Source organism: Aythya fuligula, chromosome 1 (assembly GCF_009819795.1).
Source record: "Aythya fuligula isolate bAytFul2 chromosome 1, bAytFul2.pri, whole genome shotgun sequence".
NCBI lineage: Eukaryota > Metazoa > Chordata > Aves > Anseriformes > Anatidae > Aythya > Aythya fuligula.
In genome coordinates, this window is record NC_045559.1 from 98,704,454 (window position 1) to 98,725,323 (window position 20,870).

At 36.7% G+C, this 20,870-nt stretch overlaps 1 protein-coding gene across 2 annotated transcripts in view; it reads right to left on the reverse strand.

The window, feature by feature from the left end:
• The window catches only part of CADM2 (cell adhesion molecule 2), a 664,105-nt gene that overhangs the window by 258,529 nt on the left and 384,706 nt on the right, over positions 1-20,870 (reverse strand). The gene's annotated exons all lie outside the window — the stretch shown is intronic.

Here is a 20,870-nt window from a genome sequence, read left to right on the forward strand (position 1 = left end):
CCTTCTGTCCATTTATTATGGAATCTCTTCAAAGTGGTGCTTAGGGATAAGTGATAAAGATATTTACTGGCTCACACTTTTGGTGTTGAATTAAAGTTGTGGGGTTTTTGTTGGTTTGTTTGTTTCTGTTTGTTTGTTGTTTATTTTTTAGATCCTGAATATCATTTGATAACAGTTTATTGAAAAGAAGAACATGAAAATTCAAAAGAAAATGTTGCTTGGTATCAGTAATAGTCCCAAACAACAAAATACATATGCATGCAAGCAGTTAGTTAAACCAGGATGCAACTTTTTCATTATTTTAGGTCAAAAATGAAGGGCTACAATGTACATCTGAATTTGGAGGGGGGGGGGGGGGGGGGGGGGGGGGGGGGGAGGGGGAAGATGGCAAGAGTCTGTTAGAGGACTCCAAGGGCTAACAATGTGGAACACAACACAAATAGGGGAACACACACATCTTGTCTTGAGAAGCACTGAACTGCCAGGCAAGAGAATAAAGGCAACAAGGAAACTGCCTACACTCTTAGGATGTGTTGAATGACTTTGATAGTAAAGAGCAAGATTCATGCTTGGTATTTCTGAGAAAAAGTGTAACAGCAGAGGAAAGCTAAAACAAATTAGACAGTGGCTATTCTGGTATAATAGGAAGAGAAAAGACTCAGTAGTATTCAACAGTAGTAAAATAAAAGATTAAAAAAAATAAAAATTAAGCTAATATCCACAAAATCCTTGAGTCAGGTTAGAGCAAACAACACCTGGAATCTCCTTTTATACTGATGTAGGTATCCTTCCTACCTAAAATTATGAAAAGTGGAAAACAGGGATCAGAATAATACAAAGTAACACTCTATACCACTTTTACTCAACTTCCTGACAATCAGCCTCTTTGACTCTCATCAGAGGAATTGAGGGAAATATCAAAGCTTGAGGATACCCATCATCCATTCACATATGACCTTTCCTGTGTTATTGTGGAGGTTAGGACATACTATATTGTATTAATCTACAGAACATGGGATATTCACAAAACTTCTGAGAAATTGTGTAAAGATAATGAATACAGGTATAAGTATTAGTGGCTTTAATATTTTCTCAAATGTTTTTCACCTGACCAGTGTGTTACATAGCTAGCACATCACCTTTTTGGGAGATGAAAGTGGAGAGGCAGGTACAGTCCTCCTCCGGGAAACTGCGTCAGCATCTCTGAGGCATGACTATCAGCAGGAAAAGATAGTCAGGAAGAATACTCTCTTTTTCTGATAGTTTAAAAATATTCTTGCTTAAGAAATGCGGAAGTGTTTTCTTTCAACCAGTTGCATTTAGATTTCAAATTTTTACTTAATGTGCAGCTCATTTCAAGACCTTCACATAACAGATTTTTTTTTTTAAAAAAGCACACAACAGCATTACAAATAAAACCTTTCAGTTGCTCAAAAACACATTTTTTTGGCTAAGTGGGAATGCTTTGCATCCTATGAAAGCTGCTTTTCTACTGTGATTTTTTGTTTTAACATAGAACAAAACCTGGGTTCAGAAATGTTATAAGCAAGGGGAGACAGGTAGGGTATTGTTCCAGTTCAACTAAAACTAATGGCATTTTTCTGAGATAAACCTTCACAGTCATTTTGCCATACTAAATACATTCACTTCACTTAGAAACTTTAAGGAATATCCATACAATGACTATAAACCATGGAACACACTGATGTATTATGGAGTCAAAATCAGTAGTGTTGACAAGGGAGCAATGTTAGCTTACAGATGGCACTGAAACTTGTGCACAGTGGCTCTCACACAGCCTCCCGTCAGGTCAAGGGGAGCAAGTTACATCTCCTCGCAAAGGTCTACATGGAAGCACCCTTGGCCAAGGCAGAAGTCCAAAGTACCAAATATGAAGAACTGTTAAATATCAGCATCCCTCCATTTTGCTGGCCTTATTTTAACTGCTCAGCTAGCCCTGAGATTAAAAATCAATAAATACATGAATTAACATCAACAATTTTGTCAAATATCACATAATAGGAAAAAAAAAAAAAAAAAGAAAACCTCATTCTGCAACTACACAACATTCAATGTTGATTTTAAATTTAAATATTTAACTTGTTATAATCCCCCCAAATATATATTAAAAAATATATATAATGGTTTGTCATTTTCTTTCAGCTGCTTTGTAAGCTTTGTAACTTACAATAAATTACAATTTATTATTGTATGCTCACTCCTTTTTAGACCCCTAAGTGTATTATTTAATTTTTCTGCTGGCCTGTGGATTACAAATCTGTTGTCAGCTTGTCTACCCACATCCATCAGATATGCACAGGGAATAAAGCAGTAAGAACAGGAGACAAAAGGTTATTCCTTTACCTGACAAAAATCAGATTTGCTGAAAGTAGCATCTAGCTATACCACTTATAGTAGTAGTAGGTTGGGGAATGCTTTCTACCTATACATATTAAATGTAGCATAGAGAGACAGACATTGCATTACAGGTAACTCTCACTGTATGATCTTTGCAAGAAGTTGCTGTACCTTTAGAAACATAACTTGCAGATACTGCTATTTTAATCACCCCTCAAGAAAAAACAAATATGTATGTATAGGAAATAAAGCCTAGGAAGTATAAGAAAAAAAATCAACTTAAATACTCTGCTCTTTGGTTAAAGAGCATGCCCTTCAATAACTGCTTTGTCATACGTTCAGGATGGAGACATCTTTATAAGGAAAATCAGATAACACAAATACCTCCACATGAACCTCCAGTAACTACAGCTCCCATATATTCAATGAATAGCACTGTAACTTCACAGATGGAAGTGTCTCTCACTTCACCTGTAGCACTTAGTTGGCAAGGTTAAATCAAAAACTCACCTAGAAGTACTTCAGTGACATTCAGCTTTATGTTTTTTTCTTAGTCTCCTTCCAGATTAATCAGCATTCATAATGCAGAGATTCTGACACTTGCAGGAACACAACATATTATAGCAACATTGACCATGATTAATACACCTTCCTGTGTACTACCTATTAATGCAAGTTGTTTATTAAATGGTATACCTTTATAAAAACCATGATTTCATGTATGAATTGTTCTAAGTTATTCCCATATGCATTAGTAATCATTTATGATATTATGATGAATTATTTAATATCTGCACTTGGCTAATCTCATTTTTATAAGTTAATCACTGCCAGCCACAAAAGAGAACATGCTGAATCTGTTAACTATTTTGTTAACTAACTTGTAAAGTAAATTAAATAAAACCAACAAAAAGATAATAGTTAACAGCAAGAGAACATAAAAACAAAGCAGAGGAACATAGTACATATTCATCTACATTCTTGTTGAAAACCATCTACAAAACAACTGAAAGGTGCAAGTCAATGACATAAATTCAGAGCCACTCACAAAGGTGTTAATGTGAGCTATCCAGAGAAAGAAACACATCATGAAACTACAAATTCCAAACCTTTGGAGTGTGAGAATGAAAAGCAATTCTTACTTCCTTGAATCTCTATGATCTAACATACATCTTCACCACTCTTAAGGGAGAAAAGGTGTATTTCTATTTCAATAAATAAGGCTGAAGTGATTATCCTCAGAATAACAGTATTAACTATAATTACTAAACCATCCTTTCAGCTGGAAACAGTGCTAAAAACTTTGCATAAAAGAAAAAAAGAGGGAATTAATGGAGTAGCTGCCACCACAATAAGTACCAAATGCTATCATTTCATTATTTATCCTTTTCTCAAAGAGTACAGAATTCCAACTTCAAGAGAAAAATGTAGAAATATGTTATAAAAGATACACAGTATGAAGAGGCAGTGTGAGGAAAAACAAACAAACAAACAAAAAAAAAAAACCACTATAAGAACCATTAACCTTAAAATAGGAACAAAAATATCAACTAAGCACAATGCAGTTAGTCAGAGGTTGCTTCTCAGTCTCCATCTGCCTGTGGGCTATGACTTTCAAGGACAATGGCACGGAGGCATTCCAGAGTTGAAGTGAGTGCATGTCCCTCTCCTATTTGACAGGCAAGAGCCTGTGCAGCTTCAGCTAGGAGCTTCAGAAATGGTACCTTAAACAACACCAACGACGCCTCATCCTACGAGCTGAGCCATGAGACAAACAGGTATGAACAGAGAGCAACAGCTGCCATGCAAAATCTGACTGATATCTTCGCAAAACAATTTCCAGTCTGTGCTGAGAAAGTGCTGGCAGAAGGAGCTCAACAACCATGAGCTCAGAAAGGAGAAACTGCTGAAAGCAGCCTGTGCCCAAGGTATCAGACTCAACAGCTGCTGTAAGCGTCAGCAGCTCCTCCTCAAAGCAGAGCCATTTGCTGCTGTTATCAGCAAGGCATGGGACCCACTTGTCTCGCTGTGCCCCAAAAGCAAACCAAAATCCTAGATGAGAACAAGGAATCAGAGACAGCTTGAGGCCAGTGAGGTGTCATCCAAGTTAAAACACGTTAGATGCCATCGTCATTTATGTGTTTGGACACTACATAGAATGCAAGACTCAAAGGACTTGGGGCTCAGTCCTTAGCAGAGTAAGTCCTTGAAAATAGAAAATGTTCAAGGCTTATACTCCATGCAAAACAATGAATCCATCAAGGAAAATTTTCTTTGCTGAAACTGTCATAATGTATCATGTCATACAGATGATCTGACAATTCACATTTGTATAGAAGATGTAAACAGTTTAGCCTCTTTGTTATGAGCATTTCAAAGACAAGTTTGAAGTTTATTTTTTCCCCTCTTTCTAGATAACAGTAGCACCAGTCCTCAGTGAAGAGGATAGTGTGGCTAGTCACAAATTCCAGAGGTGTGTGTTGGGACAAATGGGCTAAGAATTTGATTGAAACATGTTAGATATCTTGACTCTCACATTAAGTCTTCTTACATTTGCTCATGAATGCTAAGATGTGGCGCTCACGACAACGTACCATGTTCACATTATTACACTCTGCCTATATCTTCAAGCTAGCTCAGGTCTACTGAAATAGGTACACCTGTACATGGGGCTTTTCCACCAACACAGTAGCTGTGGAAATCTGACTGATTCCCCCATGCAGTATGGGGGAAACCTCTGTTGCCCAGATTTAAGCAGCTGCCCGGATTCTTCCACAAAGTTTTGACTCTATTTCAATATCTTCTAAAAGCGACATAAAACAATTCTTTAAACATTTATTTCATTCCTTTAGTTCCTTCATCCAAAATGATTTTCAGTGTATGAAATATGATGAATAGTTGCTCTGCACCACTGAAAATAGGACACAAGGAATTTAGACAGGAAATTTTATGGGTCTTATAAAAGGCAGGATATTAATCAATATAATGACGACATTTATTCAAACAAATGACCATGATACAGTATTAGCTACCCTAACAAGACAAAGGATACCACTGAATAACCAAAGATATGCTTTGGTCTTAAATATGATTGCAGGATTAGCCGTTACCGAAGTTAAAGAAAAACAAGACGACTTTCTGGATTCTGGTATTATGAACAGCTTTTGCAGCCCGTATCTAAAGAATGGGTGTTGTGGTGTGATCCCAACCAGCACCTGAGCCTCCATCCAGTCGTTCACTTACTCTCCCCCAAGCAGGGTAAACGAGAGAAAGTGAAAGGCAAAAGAAAAAAAAAAAAAAAAAAAAAAAAAAAAAAAAAAAAAAAAAAAATAAAGGTTATATAAAGAATATTTAATAAGTGGGAAAAAATAAAAAAAAAATAATAAAAACTTATAATAATATAATAATAAATAAAAGGCAATGACTCATCCCCTCCCACCAGCAGACCAATGACCACACACTCTCTGAGTAATGCCTGCCTTGCAAAACCTACCCTGTTTTATTGCTGGGGGTGGCAGTATAAGGTACGGAGCATCTCCTTGGTCAGTGCAGCTCAGCTGTCCTGGCTGTGTTCCCTCCAGCCTCTTGGCCACCCCCAGCCTGCTCCCAGGGTGAGGGCAGAGTGAGAAGCAGAGGCAGCCTCACCACTGAGCAAGCACTGCTCAGCATCAGCCAGAGCACCGGTGCGTTACCAACACTGCTGCGGTCGCCAACCTTAAATGGAGCACCACCCAGGCTGCTGTGAAGAAAGTCATCTTCATCCCAACCAGATCAAGTACAATGGGCTAAGGACAATGTCAATATTCAAATTGTAAACTGCTTTAATGAAAAAAGTGAAATGAACTATGAATATATAAAATAGATGAAATATCAGAGCCTTAACAGCTAGAAGACACCAGAGTAAAACTTCTCTAATAATAAAGTGACAGCAAGTAAATTAACAGCTTGGAAAGAGAGCTAATTGGGCAAAACTTACCAAGGGAACAGCCTATGGCATGAGGATCTCTCTTTTATAGTTGAGAAAATAAGCAACCGCTCACAGTTGCATCCCAATAATTCTGAAAGGGGAGGCCACAGTGTGTGTTTTCTGGAATGTTTACTACCATGAAGTTAGAGTGGGGAGGGGAACAGATTTTATTCATCAGTGGAAATGAGGTGAAAGTAAGGGTGCATAAACTTTGAAAGAAATAATTCAATAACTTGTTTACTTGGCTCATACACTGCAAAGAGAAGGACATGACAACATAAAATAAATTTATATTACAAGTAATTTACTTGTTCACAAGTTGGTCATTATTGTAGAAATCCCATACTATTAAGAAATCTGAGATGGTGATGACATAAATGCATAATATTTCTCTTCACATCTGAAGTTCTAATATGACTTCCCTGAAGTCAGGGATTGAAGGTAAAGTGAAAGATCACTTAGCCATCTTTCAACACCACTGTACTGTGCTAAGTGGAAAGCCCTCTGATCAATGAAAAGAGGCAACAGCAGCTTGCTGCACGAAGACTGTTTGGCTCAGAATATGAACTATATTGTTCAGTTTGCCACTTTCTGACACAGGGAAACCAGAGAGAATGCCTCTTTTCAGTGGGAATATCTACACTCTACCTGCAACACCTTCTACAAAAAATTCTCTCTCCCTAAAAGAGTGTGCCTCCTTTCATCTGTATAGAATCAGTTCTAATCTTAATAAATTCTAATCTCAAATATAAAAATAAGCAGTATAACTATGAGATTGAGATGTTCAACAATCTTGCTTCTGGTTACAGCTCCTTACATCACTATTCCAAGTATCTTCTGCCTAACAGGTTCTGCTACTCTCATCTATGTTTCCTTTGAGGCTATCTATTCGTGCGTACACCAGTACTTCTACCACTGTGCGCCACTTCGCTATATATCCCTTTACATTTTTCATTAAAACAAACTTCTGTGAGACCTACAGAGAAATACATAACATCTCCTTTCAGCAGCTGATATTTCTTCATTTTCCTGGTCACCAAAAAAATTGTTTCTATTCATTCTTCTAGTACCACCTCAGAAAAAGAAAACTGACTTTTTTCCACCTGTAGTCCTGGTACACCAAGAGCAGCAATAAACCAGCAGTTGCAACAGCCTGCATACAATTTCACTGTGTATAAAATATACTACAGGCTCAGGGTAATCAAAGGGTAATATTAAATGGCTTCTGGCACAGGATCTTTGATAATCCTCTTTATGCAGAGTAATTGATATATTTTTTTTTCCCCCTGAAGGAGACCCTAGATTCAAAAGGGGAATTCAATAATACTATAAAGTATTTGGCAACTATTTGCTCAGGATAACTACAGGATTTAGCTATAATTGTAACATTACAGCATGCTATGAACTGTCTGAATTTTTCCTCAGTAAACTGACTACTGACATAACAGTTCAAAACACTACACAGTCCCCCCCATTGCAACACATTCCTGAGAATACCATCATCATCGAAATCAGTTGGCAGGCAACAAGTAATTTTTTTTTAGTATTTCTACGGGGTAAATGTTACAACTTTTTGTTACGAAAGCATAGCTAGCCACTGATATTCTCAGAATCATAGTCAAGGAAATTCAAACTCTAATTTGCACTGTCACTGTCATCTATGTTAGACACCAGAAAACTCAATTACATTTGAGGAGATAAAATCCCTCTCCACCAATGACCCAATTTGATGGATCTTTCTCTTCGTAGTGCATTAGAGCATGCTATACCAGACTTCTGCTAACAGCTGTGAGAACTCTAGATCCAAAAACATCAGGTAGATTCGTTAGAGTACCTACAAAAAAGTTTGGTCTACTCTCTGACACCAAAATTAACAGGCATTAGATTTTTTTCAGTAAGTCTGCCATTCCTGCTTTGGTTTCTAAAACAACCTTTTCAAAAACAAAACAAAAACAAAAAACACTTAGAATATACATTGTTGTCTCTCATCTAGGCCCCAGAGTACTGCATCCAGGTCTGGAGCCTCCAGCACAAAAAAATGTGGGCCTGTTAGAGAGAGTCCAAAGGAAGGCTACAAAGATGATCAGGGGGCTGGAGCACCTCTCCTACAAAGATTGGCTGAGAGAGCTGAGGCTGTTCAGCCTGAAGAACAGAAGGTTCTGTGGAAACCTCACTGTGGCCTTTTAGTACATAAAGGGGACTTACAAAAAAGATAGAGAAGGACTCTTTATTCGGGTAGATAATGATAGGACAAGGGGGGGATGGTCTTAAACTAAAAGAGGATAGATTTAAAATGGATATTAGGAGGAAAGTCTTCACTGTAAGGGTAGTGAGGCACTGGAACAGGTTCCCAACAGAAGCTGTGGATGCCCTATTCCTGGAGGTGTTCAAGGCCAGGGTGGATGGGGTCTTGGCCAACCTGATGTAGTGGGTGGCATCCCTGCCTATGGCAGGGGGTTGGAGTTAGATGATCTTTAAGGTCCCTTCCAATCCAAACCATTCTATGATTCTATGATCCACATAGGAAAAAAAAAAAAAAAAAAGTGTATATAAATAAACTTTAAAAGCCTAGATGAGGTATTAATTTGCTGTTTTCTCCTGAAAACTACCTTCTTATCATTTTATGCTCATAACAAGTAGTACGTGTATGTATGTGTGTGTAAATATATATATATACACAAACACACGTTTGCTCTCTGATAGCCAGCATATTCTGTCCTGGCCAGGCTTGAAATGAGGAACACACACACACACACTATCATCACCTGCTACTTGCCCACTAAACAAAGTCTGTTTTGCATTCTTCACTGGCCATCCTGTCAAATCCAACAAATGCATCTCAGAAGGAATATTTTCGTTATACTTGGAAATTCGTATTCAGAACTAAACAGGGACTTTCAGAGTAAACAGTTTAATCATCTGAAGTTTTTGTAGCCACTATGAATTTTCAGTGTAGGAACATTTAGCTGTAATGCTTTTAGAGCAAAATAAATTTTAAAGAACCCCTGGAGGCATGCATCATAGCTCTTCTCTCTACTTCTTCCTCTAAGATGGAAAAAAAAATCTTGGAGCAGGTCGATTTCAGCCAATGCCAGAGGAGAATGCAGTTATGTGCAAAGGAAGCAGGCAACTATTCAGCCTCCCCCCCCCCCCCCCAGTGCAACAAAAGGCAAACATCTGCAGTTACAGCAGTGGTTCAAGCCTCCCTCCCCTTCCAATGGAATGGCCTTTTCATTTTAATTGCTGGTATGTTTAGAAGCACTGACATTCAGCAACAGTCCATATATAAGATTGTTCTCTGTGTATTAAGGAAAAAAAGCTAGAAAAGGTGTTTCACATTGCTTTTATATCTTAATCACACTGTGCTTACTAAGAAAACCTAAGATTTTCATCCATCCTGCTACATTCATCTCCAGTAAGAAGCAACTGGACATCAGCATAAAATTATGAGCTGCCCCAAGACAGTAACAGGTTACGTTCTAATTTTCATGCTCACAAATCAAACTTAATTTGCAAATGGAGAAACAAATTAGAAAACATCTATAAAACAAGGAATCTTGGTCGCCTGACACATGATAATGATGACCTTAAGTTGCTGAAGGAGTTGGAAAGCAAAACACAACATTTGAAAAAGGAAGATACTGTCTGAGAAACAGATTTGACCATTTCATAGAAATAATGGAAAATCTTCAACCCTTTACCGTCAGTGTGTTAAACCAAACAGTTACTGTAACATCAGCAAATCTACCCCAGCAACTGTGATGCAAAATTGTTCACTGTCAAAATCCCTGGTAAACAAACCTAGATGGAGTTACCGCATGTAAAAAGGCATTCTCACTTCTAAAAGCAAGAATTTACAAGGAACATAATGCCAGTTGTATTGGGGGTGAGGAAGAACAGAGTAAAAGCAAACCTGTTGCCTCTTCTGGAAAGTGTTTTGGGCACAGCAACACAGATTATTGAATTAAATGCGTATTAAAAATTCAATCACTTTCATACTTCAAAGTACTTTTTGCTGACAGATAAGAACAATGTACATTTTACATTTATTATTTCAGCTTTGTCTTCTTAAATTCTCACTTTTTAATATCGGAGGCATTCTGGGTCAGAATGCTGAAGCATTTTAATTTGTAAGAGAAGTCTTAGAACTGAAAATTTGGTATTTTTCCCGTATAATCTGTCATTTTAATATGACATGTTTTACACATCCAGCATGCAACACATATATCTTGGATGGTAAATTCATTTGCTTGAGAACACAGTTGGACCCTTAGTGAATACTCTGTTTTTAAACAAAATTTGTTTTACATTATAGAGATTACAAGGACATGTAAATAAACAGGCAAAGGCTTACAAAATTCAATTTTAAAACGGTTATATACAGCACTAACAGGAAAAGAAGCAAATTTTATATTAATCATAGCCCAGTTAGAGACCTCTTTTTATTGTATAAGCAAAATTCTTTACATGAGTTAGAAGTGCTGTGCATAAAATATGTAGCTATGAAAATAATAATGAGTGTTAAATTCAAAAAATCCTTTTGCTCTCTGGGAAAAAAAAAAAAAAAAAAAAAAAAAAAAGAGTTTCAGGGCTAAATTCTGCTACACATTTTTAAAATTATGTTTTACTTCAAACACATAAAAATTCCTCCTTATTCCACAGAAGATTTAATTACTTTATTGATAGGGCTTTATACGCTTACATTGTACCTACTTTGATGAATGCAGAAGGCCAAAGAGCTCTACTATCTATCTCTGGAAGAGGGCGTTTTTACCCATAGCCTTTACAGTAAAAACTCTTAGGTAACTACTCCCTCTCATTCTCCTTTTCATCTCCCTCCTCTCAAACTTCCTTCTGTCCTTTAAAACTTCTTAAAGAACATTCAAAACATTCTTGCACTTACTAACCAACTATTGCCTTTCTCATTTTGTTTTAATTCAACCTGTGCCCCTCTGATTTTTAAAGTTTAGCTGATCTAAATTCCTTCCCCCCCCCCCCCCCCCCCCCCCCCCCCGCAAGTTTACCACATCTCCCTCACCTGGCTTCATTTCTTTGTGTTCTCATTTTTCTTTCACTGTATTTCAGCAGAGGCTCCTCATTTCACCCTAGCTCTCAGTAAGGTCCCTCAAGACCATCTTGATGTAGGTCTCACAACTGCATAATTCCATCCACAAATTCAATGCATATTCACATAAGATCTCTAAGCTCTCCAATCCACCTCTTTATTCCATGTCTGTTTGACTGGGCCCAAATCAGAATGTCATTAGGCTCTTCCTATGGCCTTTTCTTACAGCTGCCTAGCATGTACCTCACATGTACTACTGTTCAACTGAAGCTCTCATTCTACATCTTCCCCTTTTTACCCTCATCTCTACTTTTAATCTTATTCATTAATCTTATAGTAATTACTACCTTCATCTCAACCTCCTAAACTTGACTTAAAACTCTATACTGATCCCCCTGCTATGTCCTTAAAACTTTGTTGGCATGCAGATACCTTCTGCATAGCATTTTTAAAATACAGTTTTTCATACAAAAAAAAAAACAAAAACAAAAAACATACCCTAGCTCCTGTCTGGCAGCATCCCTCATTTTGGCCCAGGCAAGTGCAGTTTTGCACTGCCCAAATCCATTCTAAATGTGGCTACCAAAGAAAAGCTTTATCAGAGTAGACAAGCACGCTGCAGAGCCCTGTTAGCAATGGCTGTTTCAGCATGCATCCTCTGGACCATCTCAGGGAAGAAGCTCTCTTGCGCAACTTAAAAACACTTCCATCTCCTTCCTTCTGAAATGTAGTACAACTATGCATAGCCCCAAGGAAGATCATCTGTACTCCGTAAGTGCTTTTCTAAAGTCATTTCCATCATTTTCTTTATTGCATAAACAAACTTTTTTTTTTTTTTTTTTTTTATTTATTTTCACAGCCCTCTCATCCTATCCCATTCTCTATCCAAATAGTAAGATACCAATTTCTACTCCTCAACTCATGCTGGAAGCCTCAAAAGTCCATTTAATTGATTTAATTGAGTGGGCAATTCTACAGCTGGCAAACCTGATGTATTATTTCTCTTGAAACAACCCTTCAAAACTCACATATTTTGTAGTGTCAGAATCACAAAAAGGCTGTTGCAACATTAAAACTACTGCTCACACTAACTTATAGTTAGTCTTACTGCTCTGTTTCTCTGTTTGATTCTGTTTTCTTGCTTTAAAGCTAGCTTTTATATTCTTAAAGGATGTGGAGCTTCTTTTACCTTTGTGTTTATTGATCACATAGGTCAGCCTATCACTTCTGGAATGAATTAAATACAATAATGAAAATGAATTCTAACTAAAAACCTTACTTCTTTTTTTTTTTTTTTAAAAAGTCTCAATGTAAGATGCAGCTAGCAGGGGAACATCTAAAGCATGACTTATATTGCAGAACCACATTTAAAAAAAAAAAAAAAAAAAAGTTTTATGAAATTCTTCGATCTATCTGTACCAGGAAGAGCATAGGGTATGGAGGAAGGGGGTGGTGGTGGTGAGATATAGAGAGTAAAAGATTTTTAACAGCAACATTATTCTGTAGAAAAAAAAAAAAAAAAATATTCTTAAGCAATTTCATTTAAAAGCTGTGTCTAGCTGAAAATGTGCTCAATTTTTAATATTTGTGCTCATATGAGAAATTTATATCCCTCCCCCCCCCAAAAAAAAAAAAATAAAATAAAATAAAAAATCTCTTCATAAGGTATTTTACTTGGTCTCTCCATTATTTAGATATTCAGCATCCATGAACAAGTAACTTATCCATAGGATCAGCTATGTGATTTAAAAAGTAATGGTAATCTAAGAAATAACATTCACAGAAACACTTATAATAAAACTAAAAAAGTTGATTTGTTTGCTTAAACTTGGCTTAAAGCAAGGCAGGTAATGAGCTAGAATACAACCATCTCTTAAGGCCTCCAGTTTTGCAATCATATGGATAACAGCAACATTGTGTGCTACATGTACTTGTAGCTTCTCTGCTTCATCAGATACTGCTTATTAAGACACAAACCCATACTAAGTAACTGTGACAAAGACTACAGTGACACTATTTCAAAAGGTGATAACTAAAATAAATGAAAAAAAAAAGTAGAAGCTTAGAACAGTAACAAACAGTTTCAAAACACATTGCCAAAGGACTCCTTCATAAAAACAAACAACAACAACAAAACTAAGCCATGACTTTCAGTCAACAATGCCACCTTTTTATATGGTTACCTATATACAGATACATATGAAAATGCGTCTGTCTTTAGTCAAACTACTCTTCCACTGGAACAGGCTGCCTAGGGAAGTGGTGGAGTCACCATCCTTGGAAGTCTTCAAAAGACGTTTAGATGTAGAGCTTAGGGATATGGTTTAGTGGAGGGCTGTTAGCGTTAGGTTGGAGGTTGGACTCGATGACCTTGAGGTCTCTTCCAACCTAGAAAATTCTGTGATTCTGTGATTCTGTGATTCAAGTCACAGTCATTTAAAATGGCAAACATCTTGCAGCATGCTCACCCTTTCAGCTTGTCCTAACTCTGGAGTCTGGTGTTTTTGCTTTCAAAAGATACCTTTTACTTATTCTTTTCTCTTTTTAACAGATTTGCTGCTAGAATTTATAACTAGCACATCAAGTCTGTTTTCCCCCTTGCATGCACTGGTTTAACTTCTTTATGATGTCAGATAATTGTTTTGGCCTTAGGCAAGGAATGTGCTTTCTGCTCAGAAAGATGGCTGCGTAGCATCTCTACAAAGGAGCCAAATGAGGAAAAATGAGATAGTTGCAGCACATTACATTTCTTTATCTTATCAATTATTGAAGAAAGACTTTTTTTTTTAATATGAAAAGAATACCAATAAGAGGTCGAAATATAACACTAAGTTCTTGGTATTAACAGTGGCAAGAGTCACAATAAATAATAAATACATACATTTTTTAATGAACATGATAGCAAGACTGCCTGAACACTTCAGTTACAGAAAACAAGCATTGCTATTAAAATAATAAAAGAATGCAGAAATGAATCCAACTTATTGAACATAGAGGGAAGTCCAGCTTCTGTTGAATCTATATCCACTCCTTGTTGTACAATATATTGATCTCATTTCTACTCTAACAAGTATAATCTGAGATGTTACAGCAAGACAGAAGTTTGTAACACATACAATGTGTGTCTGTACCTAAATAGTATTATTACTTAAAAGGGACAATAACCTAACTGATTGTTCAAGTTCTGGGTATCTGAAACAGCAAAGTTTTTCAAAGGTAAAGATGTATCGGATCATTTTCCACTTAAATGTGATCATGAGAAGAGAAAAAGCAGATGCTTAAGGCCTTCTTTCACAATTTAAACTGAGGAGAGACTTTTGGAAAGCTGAAGGGTAGATGGGGAGTTCCCTCAAAGGTGTATTACCTACGGAGTTATACAGAGATAGGAATTCTTGTGACATATCAGTGAAATACTATGTGAGAGGGAAAAAAATAATATTGAAAACAAAGAAGAAAACTTTCTGTGTCTCTTAATAGTAAACATTAATTAAAGAGGGAATAGTTAAGAACTAATGTGTATGTTCCCTTGGCATGTGATGAATATACTAATGGCAAAGAGCTGTCTCTATTGAAAAAAATAAAAATAAATAAGAAAAAGCATGTGACCTAGAATGATATACTTCTCTATTTTACTTCCTGCTTTTGTTTCACCATGGTATCTATAACTACTAGATAATGTAGAATTACTTTCCTCTGCCACTTGTTAATGCCAAGAAAAACTAAAAGCCTGCATTCTTTTCGCTTACCAATCTTGCTTCTTAAAAAGGTGTAGGAAAAATATAGGTAAAGTGACTATATAACTACTCTAGGCTTTTTGTCCTTTCATGTTTGATAGTAGTTTTTAGCTATATAAAAGGAAAGTTATATTGAAGGAAATATTCTCCTTTTTAAGGGCATTGTGAGCAGCTGTTGTACATCCTGGTCAGTTATCCTTGAGAAGCCACGTGAACTTATTCAACCAAATGCTGCCCATCCAAAAGACTATTTTAAAACCCTGAAGATGGAGGAAGTTGACTGATCTTACCTGGGCCTAAGAACCTTTTCTTTCCTTTTACTTTGTCCTTTGTAGCCCACAGGGATCTACCTCCCCCATGCTGGTACACTCTAGAGTATAAAAGCATTAATCAAATCAGATAGCAAAATGATCAAAGTATTATGGTCTGATTTCTATATTCACCATATAGCATATGTGAACTGAAGGAGAACAAGAGATTTCAAATAAAGACTGAAAGTACTATAAAACTCTCCTTTTTGCAGACTAAAACGTGTTCGTATTGAGCAATAAAAGCCTAAGGAAGTACTAAAACATTCTAATGAGCCTCGTCTGGATGAGGGGCTTTCTTTCTGCTCTGTGCTGTCTTTTAACTAACACAGCTGAATGACATGGAAACCTTTAAACTAAAAACAAACTTTAAATTATTCTGACACAGTTCTAGACTTCCATTTAGACTGCAAGATGGGCGGTCTGAGAAAGTAGCATTTCTGAACATATTTTTTTTCCTCAATCATAAATGAGTCTTCCTAAGCTCTAGTAGCATTGCAAACATTTATTAATCTTTAAGAACAGACTACGATTTTTGATAACATTGCTATAAATTTTTCACTGTCAAATTTCAGAGATCACACTGAGAAACAACAAAGAGGATTGCAAACACTGCCTTGAAAAGAGCAAGAATAAAGTTGGTAAAGATATGAAATAATCTAGCAGAAACATAAATGAGGTTTAGTTCACCAGGAAACATATACACATTTTTCCTGTGTTGAACCCAGAATGAGGAAAATAAAATAGTGATCACAAAACTAACATGTAGATTATTTTCCAGAAGAAGGAAAAAAAATAAACAGAGTCAAAGAGACTCTCTTTCACATCCGTTCTATCATCACAGCTACAGTTCCTATTTCCAGTAAAAGTCTGCACCTCCCATAGACAGCAAATATCATTACAGGAATACTTGGGGGAAATTTCTCCATTGGTGCTAATGCTTTCATTCTGCAGATGGAAGGCACCAAAGCCTAAGTTTCACAATGGTATATTAAAACACATATAACCTTTACGTTTACTCTATTTTGATTATTTTGCTGTTCCTTTTGTTGCTCCATTTGCTCAATATTTAGAGATCTATACTACTGAAGAAAGAGAGTTTGAACTCACTCGTAACCACAGAACTTCTACACATTTCCATTTTTTCCCCTAATTTGTAAAGAAAAAAAAAAAAAAAAAAAAAAAAAAAGTACTTATAAATAATGATGCTCATGAAAATGCCAGTTAAAATTTCATAGTATTGTGAAAGGTTTTAAATTGATGAGGCTATTCTTAAATCTATCATGTGCTTAAAAGCCATCCCTTTTTGCTGGCATGTTTTCTGTTTCTAAAGAGGCAGTTTTAAAGTTAGAAGATAGAAACTTGATTTTAGTTCACATGAAATAGAACTGAAATTAGTTCTTGTTAACAGCAGCTCTTCTTCCAACACCCTTGTTGAACTTTTTTGCGAAAAGGCAAACTCAGAAATACCACATTGGTAGCAGCTGAGGAAGAAAACATAAGCTGTCCTTTGAAGATTTCTGCTGGCAGCTGACTGCTTGATCCATTCCCCACTAGCATCAAGAGTATAATATGGCAGCAACAAAACAAAACATGTGAAGTGTGGCTTTCCTGACATTTTATCCTCTACATTCACTTTGGACATGAGGATTTTTTCCAAGGAAAATTGGTAAACAAGACTCAGACTGATATATTATCAAGCATCTCCATTTTAGCTCTTGAGAAAGATGCACAGAATTCAAAGAGTTCAAAATTCAGACATCTTTGCAATCACATACATTAGAACTGTAGCATAAATGCACTCGATTTCAATTAATCATTTCTATTAATAAGAGTTTACACAGTTATCAGTTAATTCCTGAATAACTACATGGTTGCTATAGTCTCTAGTATTTAATAAAGGCATGCAATGAAATCCAAGTAGCTGACATATAAACCTCCAGAGGCAGTACTAACCCGAGGCTGGCTAGCTTCTTCTCTGCAGCTTTGGTCGAATGACCTTTTACTTGACCTACAAGCATAAGTGTCACAGAAGAATATCAATGAGAACTGCAAGTAGCTAACTCTCTACATGACACAAGTTTCCTGGACAATGGCTAGTATACATGTAGAAGGTTACATTCAAACCAAATTCAAGCATTGTTTTTTTGAATATCTGCATTTCTTCTTCCTAAAAAGTGACAGATTTATCCCCTTCTGCCTTATTTCATCCCACGAGGGGGCTTCTCTTTGGAAGTTAAGCTCATCTAGAACTACCATACAGAGAAACAAAGTATTGACATGGCTGTCTGATTGCTATGGAATTATTCCACAGAGGAGAATTTTGAATTAACATGCAACATCATTTTAGCTTTAACATTTTGTGGTTCAGTCACTAGACCTTGCAGTTTATTGCATCTGTGAACTGCATTTGCTTCTGCCAGAAAATAACCTTCTATTTAAGGCACTTGAGGTTGAGAAAAAAATTATCCTCAAACAGATTTCATTAATTCAGGCAAGAGAAAGTTAATACCCCATGACACAACTGATTTGTTTGTAGGGGTGTTAAATGCATCATTTCCCTAATAAACCAAACCACAAGAGGAATGTGTAGAAGTTGGTGTTCCTTCCTTCAACTCATGAAAAAGCAGCAGTGCCTGCCAGGTGTACTCTGAGGAAAACTACCGAATAGATCACACTTTGATAAGCACTTTGAAGATACGTAAACAAATGTATATATTTATCTCAACAACAGAAAGACAATTTTGTTTGAACTCCTGTATCTTTTAAGTGGTCCATCTTCCAGGATTCTGAAGTATCTCAAATATGTATTTGCTAATTTACTATAATGTAATACAGATCTTATAAGAAAACGTCAACTTTTACCCGTACATTATAGTTTGAGCATCCAGAGTGACAACTGAGCCCCTGCATTCACATGCTCATGGGTATGTTTTGAAAAATATGGGTTGTCTTCATTTTTTAGATCTTCATGAAATTCAAACTTAACATCTAATCAAAACTAACTAAACAAAAATCAAAGCCAAACAAAATCAACCGTCTGGATATCAGAGATGTATAACACGACTAATGCAGATTTTTAAAAAAGTCTTCTGTCTGATAAGTCTGCAGAAGAGAATACACTTGTATTCACATAATGCAACCAGAGACATGCCCTCTCACCTTCACCTAACCCACAATCAAACAGATCAGGAATTTATTCCACAAAGCTTTCAGTTTAAGAAATGCATCCTGTGCTCCATGGCACCTATCAACTCACTTCTGAGCTACACTAAGATGGGTTTGATAGCCTGAAAATATTTCAAAGTTTCCAAAATTCTTCCTATTTATATCTTAAATTGGGAGACCCAGCTCTGTTAGCCTTCTGACTTGGAAGACCAAATGTATTTGTTGGAAACAAACAAAGAAAACAACCCCCAAAATCCCAGACCATATACTTCTGTGCTGCTTTCTAAAAATCACTGTCCTTAGTTCTTTGAATTTGAACAGCACATTCTCATGATGGGAAGATGATAGTCCTTCAGAAAGCTGAATAAACATAAGACAAAATCTAAACATTTCTGACACATCAAGATACATTTGAAACATATCATTAAGCAAGACAATTGCCTAATAGATCATCATAAATTGTAACATTGTCACTCAGAAAAAAACAACTCTGCATATAAATGAACACGGGAAATCTCATGCTTTCTGTTTTCATCTCCTTTTTCTAGGGAATATAGATATAAAATATGGATGTTAAAGCATTTGTCCTACAGTTATCTGCAGACTTTCTTACTCTTTAGTGAGTAAAAAACACACACAAAAACAAACAATAGCCCTAGATCACAGAATCATAGAATTGTCTAGGTTGGAAGAGATCACCGAGTCCAACCTCTGACCTAAAGATATTATTAGATGTTGAGATGTTACTAAACAGTATCCAAAATACAAAATCAAGCTGCCCACTCCACTCACATTTTTTAAAAGTATGTCTAGTTGCAAATGCCTGCAAAGACCAAAAGACAATCTTAGACCACCTCTCAGATTTATACAGGATTAGTCTCAAAGAAACGGGAGACATCATTTGAACCAGAGACCTTTACACTATGTAAGATTGATTTTGAAACAAACAAAAGAGTTTAGGATACAAACACTGAAATGGGCATACTACATCAAAGTCAAAAATTGGATGGATAAAAGTCCCTTAAATTTAACATGTTTGTCAGCTTGGGCCTGAACCACATGCAGGATATTAATCTGTAAACTGATGGGGAGCTGGACTGGAAATGTTTAAAAGTGCAACATCCAAAAGCCAGATGTGCAAAAGACCAGTAAGAAAAATCAGAAACATTCCCACTGTTAGTCAGGACTTCACATACGCTTCACATGAAATTTCTGCATTTTTTGTGAGGCAGTCATGGTCAGCAGTTTACTTCCAGCAATATCACCAGATATAGCAGCAGCACAGATGTCCAGCCTTGACTTAAAACAGCGCATGCTTTCCTCAAGTGTATCTTCAATGGCTGATCTTGTCACAGCAGCTAGATGCACAAGAATTCTGTGATTGCTCAGATGCTGGCTAGCAGCCCTCCCTGTGCATGCGAAGATTGGCACTTAAACACTGTACCATTTCTCTTAAAGGCTGAGAAGATCTTTGCATCAAACAGATATTTCAGCCAAATGCATAAGACATAGTGTAGCTGCTGGGCTAGTCTGGTCAGTGAAGTAACAGCAGCTTGGCTGCTCTATGAATTTTTGGGGGATCATTTAAAGGACTCCCATTGCAATGCCCAAATAATTTTCTCTCAGAAAGCTCTCACCTTGTAGCAACCCTATGTATATGCAACCATTCAGCTGTGTCCAGGTCCATAAAACAGTAACAAACCAGGAAACAAAAGTGAGCTTTCCGTAAAGATGTTAAGCCCTACAATGACACATGAGGAGTTACTTCACCCAGGTCCAGTTCACATCACTTGTGAGAACCCAAACTACCATCACGAAGCCACCTCATGTTCTGTGGGACAAGCATCACAGTGAACAGTGTCTTGTGATATAAAGACAACTTGACAGGATGATACTTTACAGCAGTAGTCTACTAGCCAGTTTGCTTGGCCTGTGGTGCTGCTAGGATAACCATAGGCACAGCATTACTTCCTAACAATCCTCTCTGATGAGATGTATGCCAAGCTCAGATATGGAAGGGTAAGCATCAGTATAGAGAGATGGTGCAAATAAAAGCAGCACAGGGTGCAGGGAAGCTAAACCCAGGTGTGATATATACGGGGTATGAATGCAATGGAGGATATAGCCATATTTGTTGCTGATTCAGTCTTCAAAGTTGTCAGACACTGGATTTTCATGACAACATACTGGTGTCATCGTATTCATGAGAACCAGTAATTTTTACTTGTCACCTGCATGGTACTTAACTGAAACAAGTGATTTGGGCATCT